We start from the raw sequence: 21,703 nt of genomic DNA, 5'->3' as shown, positions 1-21,703 counted from the left end.
TGGACACTTAAAACACATTTTTAAACTTTGATTTTGTGTTTGCCAGTACTTTTATATTTAGGAACTGATCTCCTGTGTCAGTCTCCTTTTCTGTTCTGGGCATGCACCAATTTTGGCTCCAAAACATCATCTCTGCGCACCTTGCAGCCCCCCCTCTCTGTTTCTCAGCACTCTCTGGGCTAAAATTTAATTAATATTATTATATGCATGAGATTCACACATGTGCAAGTGTACAAAATGGTTGACTCGCTTGCAAACATGGAGCCCTTATTTCCCCCTACTCTCCTGAACCTCGAGATTCTCGGCGAGAGGGAGAATTAGAAGGGCTTGAGCATGCGCAGATGCATGCTCAAAGCCGGCAGAGACAAGGAAGAAGATCTTCAAGCGGCACCGGCACTTGTGGGCTGCGTGCCGGTGCCAAAGGGGGGGTGAGTTAAAGTTGGTCGGGCGGGGGGTTCCTGTTCTCGCGGGGGGGGGGGGGGGGGGTGCCGATTTGAGCGGGAGGGGGCCCTTTGCGAGCGGGGGGGGGGAGCGATGCCGGTTATCGGGGGTGCTCGTAAATCGAGTCAACACTCGGTTTGCGAGACACGTTTTGCGAGAATGTTTTGCTCGTCTTGCAAAACACTCGCAAACCGGGTTACTCGCAAACCGAGGTTTGACTTTATATGAATTGGCAACAATGACAGTTCCAGGATGTTTTCCATGAGCTTTGGGCCGCCTGATGCGCATGTGCATGATGTCACATATTACATCACCACACAGTGATACCACCACATGTGTGGCAACATTTTTGACCCAGCTCCAGGCATCAGCAAAAGCCTGGGCTTTTCCTAATGGGCCCAAGTCTTCCGGCCCTGCCCTTCATCTCCAGCCTACCACTTGTAATACTCTGGTTGCATTATCTTTCTACCTAAGCACACTTCCTCCCTCTTTCACCCTCCCCCCCCCAAAAAAAAAAATTCTTTATTTCTACAGACAACACTCTTCTCCTCCTTGTTTTGTCAGCTCACAACCTCAGGGTCATCTTTGATGCCTCTCTCTACTTCTCTACTCAGATCCAACAAACAGCTGAAACTTTTTGCTTCTTCCTCTATAATATTATCAAAATCCGACCTCTCCTTTATAAGCACACTATCAAAACCTTTATCCACACTCTCATCACCTATTGTTTAGATTAATGCAACTTGCTTCTCTCAGATCTTCCACTAATCCATCTCTCTGCCCTTCAATCCATTCAAAATTCTGCTATGTGATTTAAATTCTGTGAAAGCCACTGCACTTGCGTTACCTCTCTACTCAAGTCACTTAATTGACTCTCCATCTGTTTCCAGATACAGTTCAAACTCCTCTTTTTGACTTACAAGTGCATTCACTCTGCAGCCCCTCAATATCTCTCCTTACATAGCTCCCCCTATGCACTCTGTTCAACAGGTCCCTCCTATCTGTACCCTTTTCCTCTACTGCCAATTCCAGACTCTGCCACTTCTATCTTGCTGCAACATATGCCTGAAAAGTGAAAGGGGACTTGTATATCACCTTTTTGTTGCTTATCTTCTCTGGTTTCTGCTTTCCTCATCTTCTTGTCACTCTCTTCCTTTCATCCACTGTCTACCCTCTCTCTGCCCCTTCTATATGGCAGCTTCTCTCCTATTTACTGTCCAGAAACTTTATGCCTCCCCCTTCCATCTCTCCCACACCCCCATGGTCTGGCATTTCACACTCTCCTCTCCCTTCCCCCCACTTGCATCAGAATCTGCCCCCTTTATCACCCATACCACCCTGACCCACTTTCTCACCCTTCACCACACTTCCATACCACCCTGACCCACTTTCTCACCCTTCACCACACTTCCATACCACCCCGACCCACTTTCTCACCCTTCACCACACTTCCATACCACCCTGACCCACTTTCTCACCCTTCACCACACTTCTATACCACCCTGACCCACTTTCTTACCCTTCACCACTCTGCTATGCTTCTTTCTTTTTCCATCAAAATCAGCAAGGTCCCGCGATGATTACTTTTGTTGCCGCTGCTTCGGAAGAGGTAAGTGACATTGGAGGGGGGCTGGGCCGGCAGAGACCAAGTTCCGCGATGACTGCGGTTGCCGGTCCACCCCCCTCCGACATTACTTACCTCTTCCGAAGCAGTGGCAGCAAAAGTAATCATTGCGGGACCTTCGTGCACTTCAGCGCGGCTGCCGACTCTGCTCTGGAATAAATACGGCAGCCGTGCTGAGGTGCCGTTTTCAGCAGCACGGGTGCTTCCGGACCCAGCCGGCTGTGCACTCCCTTGGTACGCCACTGTATATATATACATACACACACACACACACATATTTATACAGAGAATACACTGACACCTTACACGTACACACAGAAAAAATCCCATGTGCTATCAGATCTCTGCATCCTTAGAAACAAATAAACACGAGAAAATTGATGAAGTTAGCTGTCTCTACACTAGATGGTTAACATTACCTTATGGTAAAAACAGCTTTCTCTAGCCTCAGGCCTGGGATGCCCAATTTATCTCAAAATTCAAGTCTTTCAGTTCCTTCTACGGAGCCAAGCATTTCTTTTTTAAATATACTTCAGCAATTCCTAAGTGTTATACTTTTTCTGACCAAAACAAAAATTGCTTTGTCTGTTTTACCATGTGCTACCAATAATTTCTGCTTCCAATTCCAAAAGGCAAACAGACTGCCATGGTAACTTTTTTACAAGAGCGTGAAATCGCTCAGCTCTGGCATCTCTTGTAATTAAACTGCTAATGCCACACTATCATAACAGATTTATGTTTCCCCCTTAATCTATCTTTATTTTACAGTTCTTTATTTCAGGTGAAGCAGCATATTCATATGGTCAGGGGAATGCTGCTGGTGGAGGAGAAACAACAAAGATGAATAAGATGACTCCTCATTAGAAATGCAAAATTGCACCTTGAATGGTTCTTGCTGCAATTAGTCAATTGATTGTTGCAGTTTTTTCTGGTACTTACCTCCTTCCCCAATCTGTAATATGTTCTACTATGTCTATGTGATGCATTTGCCTATCTAACAATCACAATGACTATCCTATCAGCTGTACTTGTGTATCTGAATCAAAACTGCATTGTGCCTGGTGCACTTCAGCAGCAGACTATGAGATAATAATAATAATAACAGCTTATATACCGCATTACCGTGAAGTTCTATGCGGTTTACAAAAGATTAAGCAGAGGTACAAATTGACTGACTTCAAGAGGGGAAGAAGAAAGAGAAGTAATAAGACAGGAAATTCATTGTTGAAGAGAAAAGTGATCAAAAGGACAGTTAGTCGCTATTGAGGGGAGAGAGATAAGTGGATCAGTTATCAAGATGTTTTAGGAACTGGTGTGTTTTTTAGACGTTTCCTAAATTCCTCATAAGTAGAGGGCGAAAGTAATTGTTCTAGGTCTTTACCCCATGATGCTGCTTGGTGTGAGAGAAGGTGTTCATGGTGTTTTTTCAGTGTGCAACCTCTCAAAGGGGGGGGGAAACGAAGTTGGAATGTGAACTTCTCTTGTGTCTGTTGGCTGAAGAGAAAAGGTCAGTAATGTATTTAGGGGCAAGTCCGTTTAATGCTTTAAAGCAGAAACAGGCAAATTTGAACTTTACGCGTGCCTCCATCGGCAGCCAATGTAGCTGCCGGTAGTAGGGTGTCACGTGGTCAGATTTCTTTAGTCCAAAGATTAGTCTGACTGCCGCATTTTGCAACAGTTGTAGGCGTCGCATATTCTTTTGGGAAATTGCCAAATAGGCGAAGTTACAGTAGTCAAGCAGGCTTAGTACGAGGGATTGGACTAGGATTCTGAAAGCCGATGTATCAAAATAAGCTTTAATGGATCTGAGTTTCCAGAGAGTAAAAAATCCCTTTCTGATTAAGGAGTCTACCTGGTCTTTCATGGTTAGGCATTGATCCAGAGTTACACCCAGTATCTTTATGGAGGGCTGGATAGGGTAACTAAGGTTATTGATACAGAGGGGTGATTTAATGTCAAGCGGATGTGGTGAAGCAACGAAAAAGATACATTTTCTTTCAATTATTTTGAATTTGTGTGTGTGTAGGGTAGAGAATGACACGGACTAATTTGTCACCGTCCCCTCATGAACTCAATTTCCCTGTCCCATCCCTGCAAGTTTTGTCCTTGCCCCATTCCTGCAAGCTCTGCCTTGCCGCCCAAGCCTCAAACACTTATGATTTTAAAGTGTTTGAGGCTTGTGCAGATGAGGACGGAGCTTGCAGGAATGGGGCAGAGCCAGGAAAAGAACTCACGGGGACGGGACGGGAAAATGAGTTTCCCATGAGGATGGGGAAAAATTTGTCTCCATGTCACTCTAGTGTAGGGGTGCGTGTATGAGAGCAAGTGAGAAACAGTTAGAAAAATAATTGCACAGACAGCTTCTGTAAAGATAAAGCATGGCTCGTGCATGTGTTAAAATTCAGCTTGCAGGGCACTTAGTGTGGCAGGAGTCTGGATAAAGGAATTGAATTTGGAAAGAAACTGGAGCCAGTGTTTAAAGTGTCCTGTGGAAAAAAGAAAGCATTTGGCCTAAGGCATGTGCTTCCACAGGAGACAGCTTCATTTTCTTTGTAGAATGGTGAGTTTTGCAGGAGTACAATGCATGTTGCTGTCCTATGAGGAAAGATGATTAAATTATCAGAAGCAAAGCTTAAAAAAAAAAAAAATTGGCTTCAGGAATATTCTTCCTACCTCCTTTGTGCCTTAGTATATTCTTCCTTCTGATCAAAGGTGCAGACTTCATCTCCATAAGCTTTAGTTCAAAATGTCCAACAGAGCTTATTAATAAAAGTAATAGGCTTTTTTTAAACATATAATAATGGTGAATATGACTATTTAATATAAATCTGACATTTAAATTCCACTTAGTTCAGAGATATGGATGGTTTAAATGAATAACTCCTTACCCTGGAGTAAAAACTCCCTCAGTTTGCATTTTAAAGCATTGAAGTTTTCAAAGCAATCAGTTTTTTCTTCTAAGGAACCAAATTGTGAAGACATCTGTTATGTTATTAATTTCACATAAATCTTAAGCTCCTCAAGGCCTGAAATGAAGCTTCATTCAAGCCGAATTAATGAAACATGATTGTAAGGTCCCTTGCATGGAAATGCTGTCATACAGTATTGAGTTGCTTATAATCACCGAGCAATCTTGCAGGCTGCCAAGGGAGAGCTACTTTAAATCCCACCATAAAAACATCTGAAAATATCAGAACACTAACTATATCCTGAAAGATTAATAGCAAATGAAAATTTCCATGAAAATGAATCATAATTTTCTCAGTAAAGGATACAAAGAGTTCCAACAAATGCAGATTGTATCGCTGATCCTTCTGCTGCATTTTAATGCATGGAACAAGCTACATTTATGGTACATAGAACCAGAGCTTCATTGTTTTAAAATACAAGGTACTTTTAATATGGCAGATTTTTATTTAAGGAAATTCTTTATACATTTAATGAATGCTTATAACTATTAGAACCCTAATGGCATAGAGGATTTTTTTTTTTTAATAATTGTTTTTAATTTGTTGTGTAGGATGAAAGGGATTATAAACAGTATTGTGTAGAAATGTGAGATTAACAAGTATGCCTCCAGCAACAGTCAGTGAAATACAATTTTGTGATTTGAATGTCAAAGTAATCCTATTGTAGAGAATGGCCCTTTGGTGAGGTATTGTGAGCTGGATTCTAAAAGGAGCACCGTAATCGTCAGGTGCCTGGAAAAAAACCAAACAATGCCGGTTGCATGTCACTCAACGAAGGGCACTGTTTGCAGAATCATGGCCTGTGTCAAAGGTGAGCGCCTGAAATGTAGGCCAGGATTTTAAAGGCCTATATTTATGGAACCTACCTCTGATATAGAATCAGGCATAGCGGCGTTGAATGTCAACCCCGCCCATAACCATGTCACTTTTGATGTTTGGCGCCACTAAGTATCTGTGTAGATGCGATTCCGGTGCTAGTAGGTGCCTTGTTTGTTTTTAGTTGGATTTTTAATGGTGCAATTACCACACCGTTAGTCTAAAATTGCAAAACCGGAGTCTCTTTAGCCATCTATACTTGTAGTATAGCTTTTTTTTTTGCTAGGAGAACACCGACCATAAGAAAACGGCACTCAGTGTCACAGTAGCCCTGCTGCTCCAGTTCACCAGTCAGACCCAACAAGAGAGTCCGATAGGACCATTCACACTCACTCTCCACCACCAGCCCCAGGACCCGGAACACCCCATTCCAAAAAGGAGACAAAGTAGGGCACTCCAAGAAATGATCCTCGGCCAATCTTACATTTAAGGCAACAATCATCCTCCCATAAGCCCGTCCCATACCCCCGGGACCTACTAATGTAAGCATTATGGAGAAGTTTGTACTTAAGCTCCTGGAGGCCTGCATTGGGGCCAAGGGAAGTCATTTGTGCTGGGTTTTATTTTGCTCCACATGTGTTATACTTACTTCTGTTGCATCTGCGTTTGAGCAGTGATTGTAGTCCGTTGTATGTTGTTTCAAGCTGCCATAAATAAAGTTTTGTTTTTTTTAAATTACCACACCATTAAAAGCCAATTAAAACAATTAACTTAGGCACTGGTAGAGCACCTATTGGCACCTTCCTAATGGTACCACTTTTAGAATCTGGGCCTGTCTTTATAAGGTGTGTTTTTGTCTGTCTATGAAATTCTAAAGCATTATTCTGAGTGGTTTGGAGTATCATGAAATCAACCAACGTGAGTAAGAGTCTTCACAGTGTTCATCATAATAAAAATATCTAGGAAAGCATACAAAAAAAAAATCACACAATTTCTCATTCTAAGATTGCCTTTAAAATATGTTAAACATGTAAAACATTTGACAGGTTTCTACCTTCCAGTGTATGGCACTTCCTAATATTTCTTTTTTCATTAAGAAAAAATGATGTAATTTCTGAATAAGATATTTTGAACCTTTATCAGTAAGGGGGGGGGCACTTATTAAGGTACTGTACATTAAAGTCATTATAGTACACCTTACTTGATCCTTAATACATGTTAATGTGTGTTATATTACCATAACATATGTAAATAATAGATATCAGAGGATACATAGCAATGAAATGCAAAGTATGGAAATGCATGCAAAACAGCTCATTACTATGTAAATTGACTAAAGCATCTAGTAGTGAACACCACAAGCCATGTTACGCCTGGAAAAACACTATCAGTAAAAAGCTGGCAATATTTTTCTGTCCCAGGATAGAACAACATTCAAATGCTATTTTCAAAATACTACCTTAGACTGTTTCTATAATTTGATAACATTTTGCTAACTTTAAGTAGCATGTATAACTCTTTGGCAACACAAGCAGCAAAAATCAACCATTCCATCTCCAATCTTATGACAATATCAGACAACCTCAAAACATTCAGAAAAGAAATCAAAACCCTGCTTTTCAAAAAATTCATCCAAATATCTTAACCCCTCCTCTTTTACCTCCAGAAGATTCACCTACCTTCAGATAACCTTCCCCCAAATTACCCACCTTAACACCTTCCAATTAAACAAATACCATCAATAGATTGTAACCTACCCTCTCTAACTGCATTCCATATGTATTTTTCATACAGTTCTTCACTGTCAGTTTAATTTCCATCCTATAAGTTCACATAGAATTTTTCTTTTTTCAACCATCTTTATTTTCTCTTCTTTATTAATTTCCAGGTACTTTAGTTAGATTGTGAGCCTTCGGGACAGTAAGGGAATTTTTTAAGTACCTTCTTACTTCTCATTTATAATCTTAATGTATATTTTCTTGAAACCGCTTAGAACCTAAAGGATATAGCGGTATATAAGAAATAAATTACATTACATTACATTTGTAACATGGTTAACTATATATAGAATTCTCTGTCACAATATGTTGCTTGTAACCAGCCTAGAATTTTAATGAGGATTTGGCAGTGTATAAGAATACACATAACAAATCATATCAGTAACCCTGCTTGTGAGGTTACTTGCAAGAAATGTTATTCTTGAACCATAGGAGTCACTCCTGAGGGAATTTAAGGTGCAGTAAAAACCTTGCTTTACTAATGCTAGGGGCTAATCCTAGTAGAAATATTACAAGGCTACCTCTAAAAATTTTTCCCACCATTTTTAAGCAGATGCTGCCAGGGGCAAGAGCAAGTGGGATGTGTTCCTGCCCATGTTAGTCACTGAATCACCAATGAAGGTAAGGGAGGCTCAGGGGAGAAGCTACTGGAACATGAGGTAATCTGGGAGGGAAGGGGATGGGAGAGACATATGGGGAGTGGGGCGTTTATTGTTGGGAGGATGGGCCAGAAGGAGAGTCTAGAATTAGAGAATGGCAAGGGGATAAATTTTTCCCCTTCCCTGCAGGAACTTAATTTCCCCACCCCATCCCCATGAGTTTTGTCGCTATTCCTTTCCCATTCATGTAAGCTCTGCCTTAACCGCACAAGCCTTGAACTCATGATTTTAAATTGTTTGAGGCTTTTGCAAATGAGGACAGAGCTTGCAGGAATAAGGCAGGAACAGGAAAAGAACTCTCCGGGACGGAATGGTAAAATGAGTTCCTGTAGGAACATGAAAAACTTGTCCCTGTGTCATTCTCTTTCTGGAATGTTACAAATAGGAGATTTGGTATCACTTTATGTAAGTCTCAGCCATTATTCAGCAAGCCACTGACTGAATATCAGGAGAAAAATGTTTAGCGGACTATTAGGCTCGGATTCTGTATAGTGGGAGGGGCCTTAGGTGCTTGGGCCAATAATAACTGTGGGTTGGGCAGGGGAGGGGCGGGCCTGCCTCATTTGGACAGAGGGAGGCCTGCTGGCCAGACAGTGCGAAGACCCGTCCGGCCAACTTGGCGGTAAGCTTGAGGGGGGTCCAGGATGGGAGGGGTTCATTGGGGGGGAGACCGGCAGGAGGGGTTGGGCACCCTCCTGCCGTGAACATCGGGGGGGGGGGGGGTTGGGGAGATTGCTGGCTGTAGCTGTGGCCGCTATACTAATCGTGGCAGGGAGATCCCTTGCCGCGATAAAGTATAGTGGCCGCATCTACTTACCATGTAGGCCAGCATTTTGCTAGCCTACATTGTAAGCGTCTCCCACTCTGCTAGGGAGACATGCAGGGCCACCTAGGCTCGCCTAAGGCTACTGCCTAGCCTTAGGCGAGCTTAGACGGGCTTGTGGGCCTCCCTAGGCTCCCAGAGGGGCCTTCAATATAGGCGGCCTGCCTGGGGAGCATTTTTTTTTTTTTTTTAAACGTGCCTCCCGATTGGCTGATTAGGACGCCTATAGCTGCCTACAATCAAGATGCACTTTGCAGAATCAGGGCCTTAGGGAACAAATTCATAACAGATGAGTGCCTCTTTTATAAAGATATACAAGCTCCTATGGAGCCCTTTTAGAAGCTTTAACAGGTGTAAATAGTAGCATTCCCATGTACTGTTTGGCTATATATATGTAGCCCTGGCTCCGTCGCTCAGCCAATCTGCAGGCTCTTGCCAGGGTCTGGGACAGCCAGAGTCAGGGCTCACAGAAAGTTATATGTATTACTTTCAGACTCTCACATTCTTACAGTCACTCTGAGTTTGGGCACAAGCCAGGGCCAGATAACTCCAGTAGGCTGCAGGAGATGCAATCCCGGGATCCCAATAACTACCCTCAAACTGGGCACCACTTGCTTATTGAAGAAAGCAAGCAAAAGCAAGGAGACTCGGATTTCCACAGGAAAAGAAGAACAAGTCCAAACAAACAAAACTGTGGAAACACAATGTTCTCGGATCTTTGGTTGTAATTTATTCAAAATTTCCTTGATAAAAGCAGTAATAATGATACAAACTAAATCCACATATATCATAAGAGGACCCAACACGGGCCATGTTTCGGCTAAACACGCCTTCCTCAGGGATCCTAGGGTATGAATTGAAAGTGTATAATAAAGTGTGAACTACACGTGAAGAAATCATGTGCAAGTATGGATAAAAATGAAGAAACGTGTGCATGTGATGGTGGCGAGGCAAAGCCACCTAGTAATCAGAAGAAACTAAGAACTAAGGTCAAAAAACACAAACTGTGCAAACATGATGACCAAAAGGACCAATTGTGAATTGTGGGGATTAACAGAGTGTATGTATAGTGGATGAAAACAAAATGAGTGAAAAAGAGTTAATGGGAGAACATACCAAAATATTGAAGAAAGCAGCCAAGTCCAAGGTGCAATTGAACAAACTGGAATTTTTTATTTAATTTGATTGTAGAAGTCACCCTGAACTATTTACAATTCCTTCTGGGTTGGCAGTCTGTAAGTTCAAAAGATACAATTTACTACACAGTCACTCAATCTCTTTAGATATAAATTTCATGTACTTTACTTCTCTGTCCTCTCTCCCTAGCCAGTAAGGAGTATCCCTCAGGGCTACAGCTTTGGCGGAAAAAACAGGATAAACTAAGCCTTCCCTCTCTCTTCTAATTACAGTATTAGTCTTTATACTGAATCCCACCCCTTGGGAGGGGCCTTAGGCATCTGAACCAATCAGGGGCTTTGGCCCCTCCCCATGCATCACATGATGCACCGGGGAGGAGAAGGCCCGTCATTTAGGACTAGCGGCCTGAAGCCGGCACCTCAGAGCGAACTTCCTGCTTCCAACTTTTTAAAAAGGTAAAGGGAGGTTTGAGAGGTGGAAGGAGGGGGGCAGGGTATCCAGTGGCAGGAGGGAGTGGGCATTCCTCCTGCCAATTAGGGGGGGTTTGGGAGAAAAGGTGGCTCAGGGTGCCTGGCAAGGGGGGGGGTTTGTTCTTTTTTTAATGGGGCAGATTGTGCATGTGTAACACACACATCTGTGCCATTTTGTTGTGTTTTTTTTTTTTTTTTTAAAAGCCCTACGGCAGTGATAGGAGGCTGCTTCCCCTGTCACTACTGTTAGGGCTCTGTACATGTGTCAATCGCTCACTGAGCAATTGATCAGTCACATTTGCATGCAAATGATTTGCATCTCCATGCAAATTGTTTGAATGCAAACTTGATAGCACATCGATCGCTGCTTAAGAATTGGCCAACAGCAATCCAGTAGGTATCTTTAGTGCATCGAGCCCTTTATTCTTTGTTCTCTGTCCTCTCCCAGGAATCAATAGGAGTCTACCTCAGTACCAGGGCTTTGGCGGGAGAACAGGATCAACCAAAAGCCTTGAGTTTCTCACTCCTCTTTTATAGATGTCTTACCAGTGGTATAGCAAGGGTGAGAGGCGCACGGGTCAGTGGTGCCCCTTCCCTACCCCATACTTCTTTTAACTCAAAAGACCCCTGTTCTGTCAGATGAAATACAAGGTTTGAGATTGATGAACTGAGGAGGAGTGGAGACTGTTGAGTGCAGGGTGCTAGTCACTGACGTATTCTTTGGCCTGGATTGTTTTATTATTACAGTGACTTTTGTCATTGATGAGCTTTGTATGTTGCATGTCATTTTAAATTTTGTATGTAAGTATGTAACTTTGCTTTATGGTCTGGATTGTTTTATGGTTATAATGATGCAACGTGCATGTTATATGTTATTTTAGGTTTTGTATGTAAGTGTGTAACTCGCCCTGGATAAGGGCAGGGGATAAATAAACAAACAAACTTCCCCGGCGCGAACAGCATCACCAACTTACTGCCTGCGTCAGCATTGTCTTTCCCTCTGTTGTCACTTCCTAGGCATGGGACTCGGAAGTGACTTCAAAGGGAGAGCCAACGCTGGCATGAGCAGCAGGTTGGAGTTGCTGCTCAGACCAACGAAGAGTGTGTGTGTGTGTGTGTGTGTGGGGGGGGGGGGGGTGAAAGCATATACATGGTGGGGGAGGAGTGAGAAGGAGCAGAGGGGAGGAGGGGTGCCACCACCCTCACCAAGATGACGACTGGGGCAGACCGCCCCCCTGCCCTGCTTACTACACCACTGGTACCCCTTCCCAGTAAGGAAAAGGGACCTCCTACACCAAGCATGTCAAACTGAAAGGCTGACACTGGCCAAATAAACAAGGTTTAAGTTTAGGTGGGCTGCAAAAAGCAAAAACATAATTTTTCATAGAAACTTAGAGCTCCTTTTATCAAGCCGCACTAGCGGTTTAACGCGTGTAATGGCGTATGTTAAACTGCCGGCCGCGCTAGCCACTACTGCCTCCTCTTGAGTAGGCAGTAGTTTTTGGCCAGCGCGGGGATTAGCGCGTGATGAAAAGTCACGCACCTTAACCCCTCTAGCGCGGCTAGATAAATGGAGCCCTTAGGTTTATTTTGAAAAGTACAGCATAAAAAAAGAACAGGCGCAATGATAAAATTAATGTTTTCTTCCCGACACTTGACATCTCTTCTCTGCTACTATTTTTCCTATTTTGGGGAAAATCTTGTCTGCAGTGATTACTTTTAAAACCCGACCCAAGGTGGATGTCAGTAATTCTGGATCTGTTAGGAGACTTATTTCCTTTCATAACCGTAAATAACTGCTCGCACTGAAAAGTACTTCCAAACATGGAAATAATTTCATATGCATATTTGTGAGTATTTTCAAACCTGGCTGGCAAATATTTGTAAAATTTGAGCAAGCCAACTTCACTGTATTTTGTCTTCAAATCTCAATTACTTCCATTTGCATATGATTAGGTACTGGTTCTATATTTATTGAGAAAATCGAAGAAAACAAAAAAAAAACTTGTCTTCCAAAGATTTAAAATCTACAAATCTTGTTTCAAACTTAGTTCTAAGACTTAAAAATTTTTTCTGTGTATTTTTGATACAATACAATTTCACCTAAACTTGATTTGTTTATGTCGCATGTTGGAAAGTGCATTAACTCTCTCTTCTATGAAACCGCGCTAGTGGTTTTTAGTGCAGAGAGAGTTTAGAGAGCTGCACTAAATAGCCCGCTCTGTTCCCGATGCTCAGAGTTCCTATGAGCATTGTGAACACCGTGGAACATTCAGCGCAGCTCCCCGCGCTAGAAACTGCTGGCGTAGACGAGGGGTAAATCTTCATTTTTCAACTGCTTTTCCCAAAGAACTAGCTTACATTGGAATGCTTTAACTTGTGTTTTGCTATAATCAACCATAAAGGATAAATCTTGTAACTGTACTAGATCAGAAAACAACCTTGTGTCTTGATTTTTAGTTATTAAAAACTCAAAAGAACCAGTGCCCCCATCTTGGAACATTGTTTGGAATTTGCGCATGAATTTCACCAGTTATCCTGCATGTGCATTGACCAAGAGCCCAAGAACGAGCGGGGGGGGGGTGATCGACACACGAGATTATTACAAAGAGAAGCCAGATGGACTTTCCAACTTAGCGCTTTAAAACCCACTTGTTTGAATGGGAACATTGGTTGGCACTCTTTTTTCTAATGTTTTCAACTTTGTTTTATGTTTTGGGTGACGTCATGAATGCATGTTCTTAAATACGCATGCGCGGCGTCAGTTCGCCTCCGGCGCCATTTTTTGAAGTGTTTTCAGATCTGAACGCAGTGAGTACGATTTCGTAGAAAATTGTAGAGACAATTGGATGTTTTGCTGCCTTATTGATGGCTTAGCACTTGTCTTGTTTCTGTTGTTTTGCAGCTGTTTCAAAAATAGGATCCCTGACGAAGCCATTAGCCTGGCGAAACGGGTCCCGTCGGGCCTTATCCTGTAATCAGATAAGTGCATTATATTTTCACACACTGAGTGCTGTAGAAAGAAAAATTGATAAATATATCAGAAAGCATTTTGTTAATCGGTGTGTGGAGGGTTTTGTGACCAATGATAGAAAATCTGTCCTGCGAAGTTATACCACCACAAGAATTGACTATTCTGTGTTTGGTGCAGGTTTCTGAGGTCTTTCCCTCAAGATACATTTAAAACCAATTGCATAAGGAACCTAACATAGAGTGTTGTGTGTCACATACAAGAGGTTCTTTACCATTTTTTTGTTTAAAGCAGTTAGTTATTAAAAACTGACATATTCTTCTTTCAAGTCCCAGAATTGTTTAAGGACCTTAGAGCAGGATAGCCAGTGTACCTCTGTAAAGTAGGATAAACCAGAATATTTGCTTTCTAATTCACTTAAAAAAGCAGAGAACTGTTTCAGATTAAAGCTCACATGTTGTTCCACAGTGGGTGAATTTTTAGCCACATTGAGGTTTAGGTTGGGAAGCTGCACGTTTCTAAAACTTCAAACCATGCTTTTCCTTGAAAATTCAATCCACACAGAAGACTAATTCGAGTGACTACAAATATTCTGTACCTAGGACCAGTTACAATGCACTTGCGGATTGATACAAAGCCCATGGGTTAAACAAAAAGTACATCGTTTTTGTCCCGGTTTGGACAGTTTGTGCCCCATTGACCTGAACTGCTCAACAAAGTAACCCTAAGCTGATAAGAGTATTCTAGAGTGAAGCAGGGCAGGATTAACCAATAGGCCAAGTAGGCATGTGGCCTAGGGCCCGATGAAGGAGGGCATCAACATTGTTTTTTCCAAATGGCGATGGGCCCCTCCAGCAACGATTGGCAACGCGGGCCCCACCCCGATCGGCAACGCGACCCCCCCCCCTTTCGACGGAAAGTAAGACAAGCAAGCAACGTAGGTAAGAAAGGCAACGGGAACTGTAATTGTGCAAGCGGTGCTGCTTGCCCACAGCGTCCCTCTGACGCAGCTTCCTGTTTCCGCCTGGGTGCATGGTGGGGTGGGGCGGGGCAGGGGACCTAGTGTACTTGTGTGCCTAGGGGCCCTCGACAAATTAATCCTGCCCTGGAGTGAAGCACACTTGGTGTTCGGTTGTGCAGGGTAATCATGTAGGTGCCTATGTGTGTCTCTAAAATAGCCTCACGAGGTGCTAAAAAGTATCCCATATCTATTTCCACCTCCTTGAAAGCAGGTATAAATGTATGTATAATTGTATAAACAACTTGTCTTGAGTTTAGCCAGCCATCTTGTCGCCATCAAATATCTGCACATAGCCCCTCGGCTATATGATAAGCTGTATTGTAGAAAAGCATTAGGGCTCCTTTTATGACTTTTCATCACGCGCTAACCCCCGCGCTAGCCAAAAAACTACCGCCTGCTCAAGAGGAGGCGGTAGCAACTAGCGCAGCCGGAGGTTTAGCGCATGCTATTACATGCGTTAAACCGCTACCACAGCTTCGTAAAAGGTGCCCTTAGTGTCATATCTGTTATTTGAACATTCTAATGTGTGCTGATTAGGTGTTTCATAAGTATTATGCTGACATTGTATTATATTTCCACTATTTGTTTTTCAGAGCTGTTAAGTATATTTTTGAAACTGTTTCATGATAGTCCTATTAAGTTTCAGTTTGCTGATTGTGAGTTTATATTTGGTCTTTTTACTACTGTTATGCTGTTAACAAAACTGTGAGTTTTATGTTGAATTGTACTTGGTGTACACCACCTTGGATGAATCTCTTCGTAAAGGTAGTTAATGAATCCCAATAAAAGAATGAATTAAATACTACATAAGAATAGCTTTACTGGTCAGACCAATAGTCCATCAAGCCCAGTAGCCCGTTCTCACAGTGGCCAATTCAGGTCACTATGACCTAGCAAAAACTGAAAGAGTAGAAGATTCCATGTAGAGAATGACACGGGGAGCGATCCCCGCAGGGAGCTGCGGCGTGGCTGCGGTTTGGCTGCAGGTTATGGAGACTCCAAAGCCAAATCGCTGCAGACACGGGGACAAAAGTTTTCACCGCCCGCAAAAACGGTGAAAAGATTTGTCCCCGCAGGCCAATGTACCCCCTTCTAGGAACCGCTATTTACCTGTGTTTCACCGTGCTCCTCATTTGTCAGATCAACCCTTCCTGCCAATAGAACCCGCCCCCCCCCCGACGATCGCCGGCAGGAAGGTGCTCAGCCCTTCATGCCGACAGAACCAGCCCTCCCCAACGATCGCGGCAGGAGGGTACCCATCCCCTCCTGCCTACCCCAACAGCCCCCCCGACGATCGCAGCAGGAGGATATCCAACCCCTCCTGCCAGCTCCCCAACAGCCCCCCTATGATCACTGGTAGGAGGGTGCCCAACCCCTCCTGCCAGCCCCCCCAACGGCCCCCTATATCGCCAATAGGAGGGTGCCCAACCCCTCCTGCCGGACCCTCCCCCAACAAACCCCGCCATCCCGAAACACCACCCTTAGTCTTACTTTCCAAGTTGGACCGGACAGCTCCTCGCTCGTCTGGCCAGCAGGCCTGCCTCCGTCCAAATGAGGCGGGCCCGCCCCTCCCCTCCCCTGCCTAACCCACAGGATCCTAGGGCCTGATTGGCCCAAGCACCTAAGGCCCCTCCTATAGCGGGAGTGGCTTTAGGTGCCTAGACCAATCAGGCCCTAGGATCCTGTGGGTTGGGCAGGGTAGGGGCGGGCCCGCCTCATTTGGACGGAGGCAAGCCTGCTGGCCATACGTGTGAGGAGCCTTCCGGTCCAACTTGGAAAGTAAGACTAAGGGGGTTCCGGGATGGGAGGGTTCGTTGGGGGGGGTCCAGCAGGAGGGGTTGGGTACCCTCCTGTCGGCGATCTTAGGGGAGGCCATTGGGAGGACCGGCAGGAGGGGTTGGGTACCCTTCTGCTGCGATTGTCGGGAGGGCCGTTGGGGGGGTCTACAGGAGGGGTTGGGTGCCCTCCTGCCGTGATCGCTGGGGGGAGGGGAGACTTGCAGCCGTAGCCGCGGTCACTATGCTAATCACGGCAGGGAGATCTTTGCCGCGATTAGGTACAGCGGCCGCGTCTACTTACCATGTAGGCTAACATTGTAAGCATTAAAAGTACATGTCGTGTTTGTTTTTGTATAGTTATTAACTAATATTTAACTAAGTTTTAAAGTTTTAAAGTTTTAAAGAATGTTTCCTTTATACGTAAATAAAGAAAAGTATATAAAATCGTACCCGTTTGAGGCTTTTATGTATGCAGCGGTGACGGTGACGGGGCGGTGAATGGGGTTGCAGTGGTGGTGACGGGGCGGTGAATGGGGTGGCAGTGGCGGTGACGGGGCGGTGAAGGGAATGGCGGTGACGGGGCGGTGCAGAGGATGGTGAGATGGAGACGGGGCGGTGACGGGGACCAATTTTTTCACCGTGTCATTCTCTAATTCCATGCTACCGATCCAGGGCAAGCAGTGGCTTCCCTCATGTCTTTCTCAATAACGGACTATAGACTTTTCCTCCAGGAAACTGTCCAATCCTTTTTAAAAACCATCCACTCTTACCACAACCTCTGGCAATGCATTCCAGAGCTTAACTATTCTCCAAGTGAAAAAATATTTCATCCTATTGGTTTAAAAAATATTTTCCTGTACCTTAATCGAGTGTCCCCCTAGCCTTAGTAATTTTTGATGGAGTGAAAAAATTGATCCATTTGTACCCATTCTACTCCACTCAGGATTTTGTAGACTTCAAGCATATCTTCCCTCAGCCATCTCTTTTCTAATCTAATCTTTTTAGTCTTTCTTCATATAAGAGGCGTTCAATCCCCTTTATCATCTTGGTCACTCTTCTTTGAACCTATTCTAGTACCACTATATCTTTCTTGAGATGAGATTAGAATTGAATGCAATACTTCAGGTGAGGTAGCACCATGGAGTGATAGAGAGGAATTATAACATTTGTAGTCTTGTTAACCATCCCTTTTTAAATAATTCCTACCATCTTGTTTGCTTTTTTGACTGCCGCCACACATTAGGTGGATGTTTTCACCATATTGTCTACAATGACACCCAAATCTTTTTCTTGGGTGCTAACCCCTAAGGTGGACCCTAGCACCTGGTAACTGTGATTTAATATAATAATAATAATAATAATAATAACTTTATTTTTCTATACCGCCATAGTCAAACTGACTTATATGCGGTTCACATAGAAAGAAGGCTGGACAATCAGCGAATTTCAAAATGCAAGAACAATGAAGTTACATCATGAATTGGAGAAGCATGGGGGAAGAATACATGAGAAAAGAAAGATGTTACATAATACAATGGGGTTATAAGGGGGAGAAAAAAAACAAAAAACCCAAACCTGAGAGAGGTTATCTGGTTAAGCAAGGAATTTGCCAAATAGAACAGTTGTAATTGATTTTCGGAATGTGTTGTAGGTCTGTCTGGCTTTATTTAGGTTATTCTACTACTAATGCTATTATTCATTATTTCTATAGCACTGACAGATGTACACAGTGCTGTACAGAGTCACAAAAAAGAAAGTCCCTGCTCGAAAGAGCTTACAATCTAAACAATAGACTTTTATATCTGATCAAAGTTTTGGACTGTAGTATTGAAAGACAGCAATTCAGAAGTGTCTATTGGAAAATCTTTAGAAAGCTTGGTGTTGAGTCTGTACATAACTAGAAAATGTATTTGCATATAGTATTTATCTTATAAAACCTTATGAGTCCTATTAACAATGACAGTTGTTTTCCATGACTTTAAATGAAACCAGGAGTTAAACACAAAGAACTTGATTCATCCTTCTGCCAGAAACTTCTTCATCAACTTTGGCAGATAAAAATAATCACATCCTATGTTTAAAAAAATTATGCTTAGAGGCACTGCATACCTTAGGAAAACCAAATAAACCCCGTTATGTAGGCTTTTAGACTGTCCTCCACTCTGAACTGCACAATATATCAACATCTGTAGCCTTCAGTATGCTTTTCTTGATATGCAGTTATAATCCTGACATTGATAACATCCAGAACTTGGCAGAAGCAGTACCGTGAATATATTCACATCTTGATATCAGCTTAAACTAAGAGTAAGAAACTAAAACTGCCCACATTTCAGTCATCGCGCTATCATTTAAATATGCTAGGAACCACTTACCCAATTCAACTTTGTAGAGAGCATTGAGAAAAACAGGAAGATTACAAACAAACACAAGAACATTTACACAACCTTTCCAAATCAAAAAACATTCAAAAAAGTATTATATATGTCGAGATCACAGATAGTTGTGTTGGAAATATCACAGTATTATATCTGTACCCTTTAGTCACTACTAGAGAATGACATGGGGATGGGTACCCATGGGGAAGGGATTGGGGAGGGGGGAGACAGGGACAGAGCCCTTGGGGTGGGTACAAAGACAGAGCCTGTAAGGATGGCGGCAGGGACAAACTTTGTCCCCATGTCATTCTCTAAAAATGTAAAATATATAAAAACAACACATCTTAGACAACTGGCAACTGATTGCAATGGTTATAAAAATTGCAGAAGCTGCTTTACGATTTAAATTAATTACTGTTAAATGACATCATTTGTGTCTTGTCTGCCTTTGATGTGGCAATAAGAGTCTTGTGTACTGATCAGACTCCTACCATCTGCAACATCCTTCCATCACGTTCCCAGCTGCTCAAGCATCTACTGTTACTGCAACAGATTCATCCATCGTTGCTGGCTTCAAGGAACATTTCCAAATTTAATAGACACTTATTTTCCTGTTCATTCACTATACAGTTTAGGTTCTCTTCTACACCCATGTCTGAAAGACAATCTGATTACCATACCATACTGTTTCTTATACCACACAGATTTTCAACTAGGAGTCATTGTGGTTTACAATTAAGATGATGAGTAGTTCATGGGCTACATTAGATTAGGAGACATGAGCAGATGTGCAACATGTGAATCACATAGAGAAAAGATGGGTCTTTAACATTCTTTTAAAGCTGTAGTAGTCAGTGATCTGACATAGTGATAAGGGTAGATTATTCCACACTTTGGGGTCTTCAAATTCGTAGGTAGATTCAAATATTTTTTTCCTTTGTATATGTAGGGGAGATGGGAAATTCCGTTTGTAGTGCTGTATTACTCTCAAGTTGAGGATGGTGCTTGTAATGTTAATGGCTGATCCAAGTTCACTTGAGTTTATGCCGTAGATTGCCTTGTAAACCAAGCAAGTGATTTTAAAAGTTATTCATTTTTTCACAGGCAGCCAGTGTAATTCTCTCAGCAGCAGACTGGCCTTACTAAATTTACCAGCTTGGAAGATTAGTCTGGCTGCTGTGTTCTGAAGCAGTTGTAACCTTTTATATTCCTTTTTGGTGATGTTACTATATAGTGAGTTACAGTAATCCAATAAAGGAGAAAAACAGCCTACACAACTGTTCTAAAGCTGGACTGACTGAGAGCAGATTGTATTGCTCAGTTGTCTAAGCCTGAAGAATAATTTTTTTACCAGGGTGCTGATCTGGTCTTTGAAGGTTAATTTGGAGTCCAGAATGACACCTAGGACTTTTGAGGCATTCACAATCTTGAGCTTCTCACCTGTGGCTAATACCAGGTCTATGTTTGGTAGCAGACTAACTTTTCCAAACCATAACCCTTTAGTCTTGAGTTTATTAAGTTTGAGGAAGTTTTTTGTGTCCATATACTCAGGTCCTCGATCGTCCACATGAGGTGTTGTAGGGTATCATCGAAGGACTCCTTGGTTGGGCAAAGAAGAAAGACGTCATCTGCGTAAGAGAATATGTGGGTCTAAGAAGAGGCAATTACCTTCCCAGATGATGTAAAAACATAGGCAACTGAATCTTTGGGAAAGTTGTACCAAAACCAAATCATAATAGAAGACTCTATTTGTGATTTATAAAGAGATGCACAAAATATTATCCCTTTTTATATTTTAATAAAAAGATTTAAATATAAAATCATAAGTGTTCGAGGCTTGTGTAAATTAGGACAGAGTCTGCGGAACAGGGATGAGGCAGGGACAGGAGCAGACTCTGTGGAATCAGGGCGGGGATTGGGACAGAGCTTGTGGGGATGGAGCAGGGATGGAGATGGAACCTGAGGGGATGAGGTGAGGATGGGAACAGAGCACACAGGGATGAGGCAGGGTTGAGAATAGAGCCTACAGGGATGGGGACAAATTTGTCCCCATGCCATTCTCTAGTCACTATCGATGTATAGTATTATGCAAGCACTGATAATATCCAAAGTAGAGAGTTGCACAGGGATAGAAATCCCATCCATCCCCGCCCGTCCCCGCCAGGATCCTCTCCATCCCCACCCATCCCCATCAGGATCCTTTCCGTCCCCACCCATCCCCGCAAGGAATTAACTCCATCCCCGCCCGTCCCCATAAAAAGCAGCAATTACTTCTGACAGGATCATCAATTCCACAGTTTCTTTTGTGTTTGTGCTGCTGTTTTCCTTGTGGAATCTCTTTGGTGGAACCCTTTTTTTGTTTTCTGTTCAGGTAATTAACTTATAAACCACCTCTTTTACTAAGGCTGATGAGTCCATTATATTATATGGACGAACCCGGCATCCAAAGCCTTCCATCCCCGTGGGAGTCCCGTTGCCTAGAGGGGGGTCCCCGTGGGAGTCCCTTGGGCCAGAGGGAGATCCCCGTGGGAGTCCCGTGGGTTAGGGGTGGATTCCCGTGGGACCCCCACGGGACCTGCAGGATTCCCGTGATCCCCGTTCCCGTCCAGTACTCTAATCCAAAGCATCTATGAATGTCCTTTTTTGAAAATTAAACTGTCTCAATGTGTATACCTTCATGTATATGGTGAGATTCTATATATTGCACCGAACAATTGGTGCTAATAAAATTTCATGCTAAGCGCTATTCTGTAAATGGTGCTCAAAGTTTGGCACTGTTTATAGAATAGCACTTAGCACTGTGATCTATGCCCAATTTTAGGTGCGAGGATTTATACC

General features: G+C 43.0%; 1 long non-coding RNA gene across 1 annotated transcript; it reads left to right on the top strand.

Annotated features, from left to right (window-relative positions):
* Nucleotides 1–8,176: 8,176 nt before the first annotated feature.
* On the top strand, nucleotides 8,177–10,400 carry LOC117358897. Its single transcript, XR_004539115.1, has 2 exons — nucleotides 8,177–8,249; nucleotides 9,622–10,400. It is a non-coding gene; the product is annotated as an uncharacterized LOC117358897 (long non-coding RNA).
* Nucleotides 10,401–21,703: the final 11,303 nt, after the last annotated feature.

This window comes from Geotrypetes seraphini, chromosome 4, assembly GCF_902459505.1.
Source record: "Geotrypetes seraphini chromosome 4, aGeoSer1.1, whole genome shotgun sequence".
Classification (NCBI taxonomy): domain Eukaryota; kingdom Metazoa; phylum Chordata; class Amphibia; order Gymnophiona; family Dermophiidae; genus Geotrypetes; species Geotrypetes seraphini.
The sequence above is the reverse complement of the archived record's forward strand: the minus strand, read 5'-3'. Positions and strand labels throughout refer to the sequence as shown.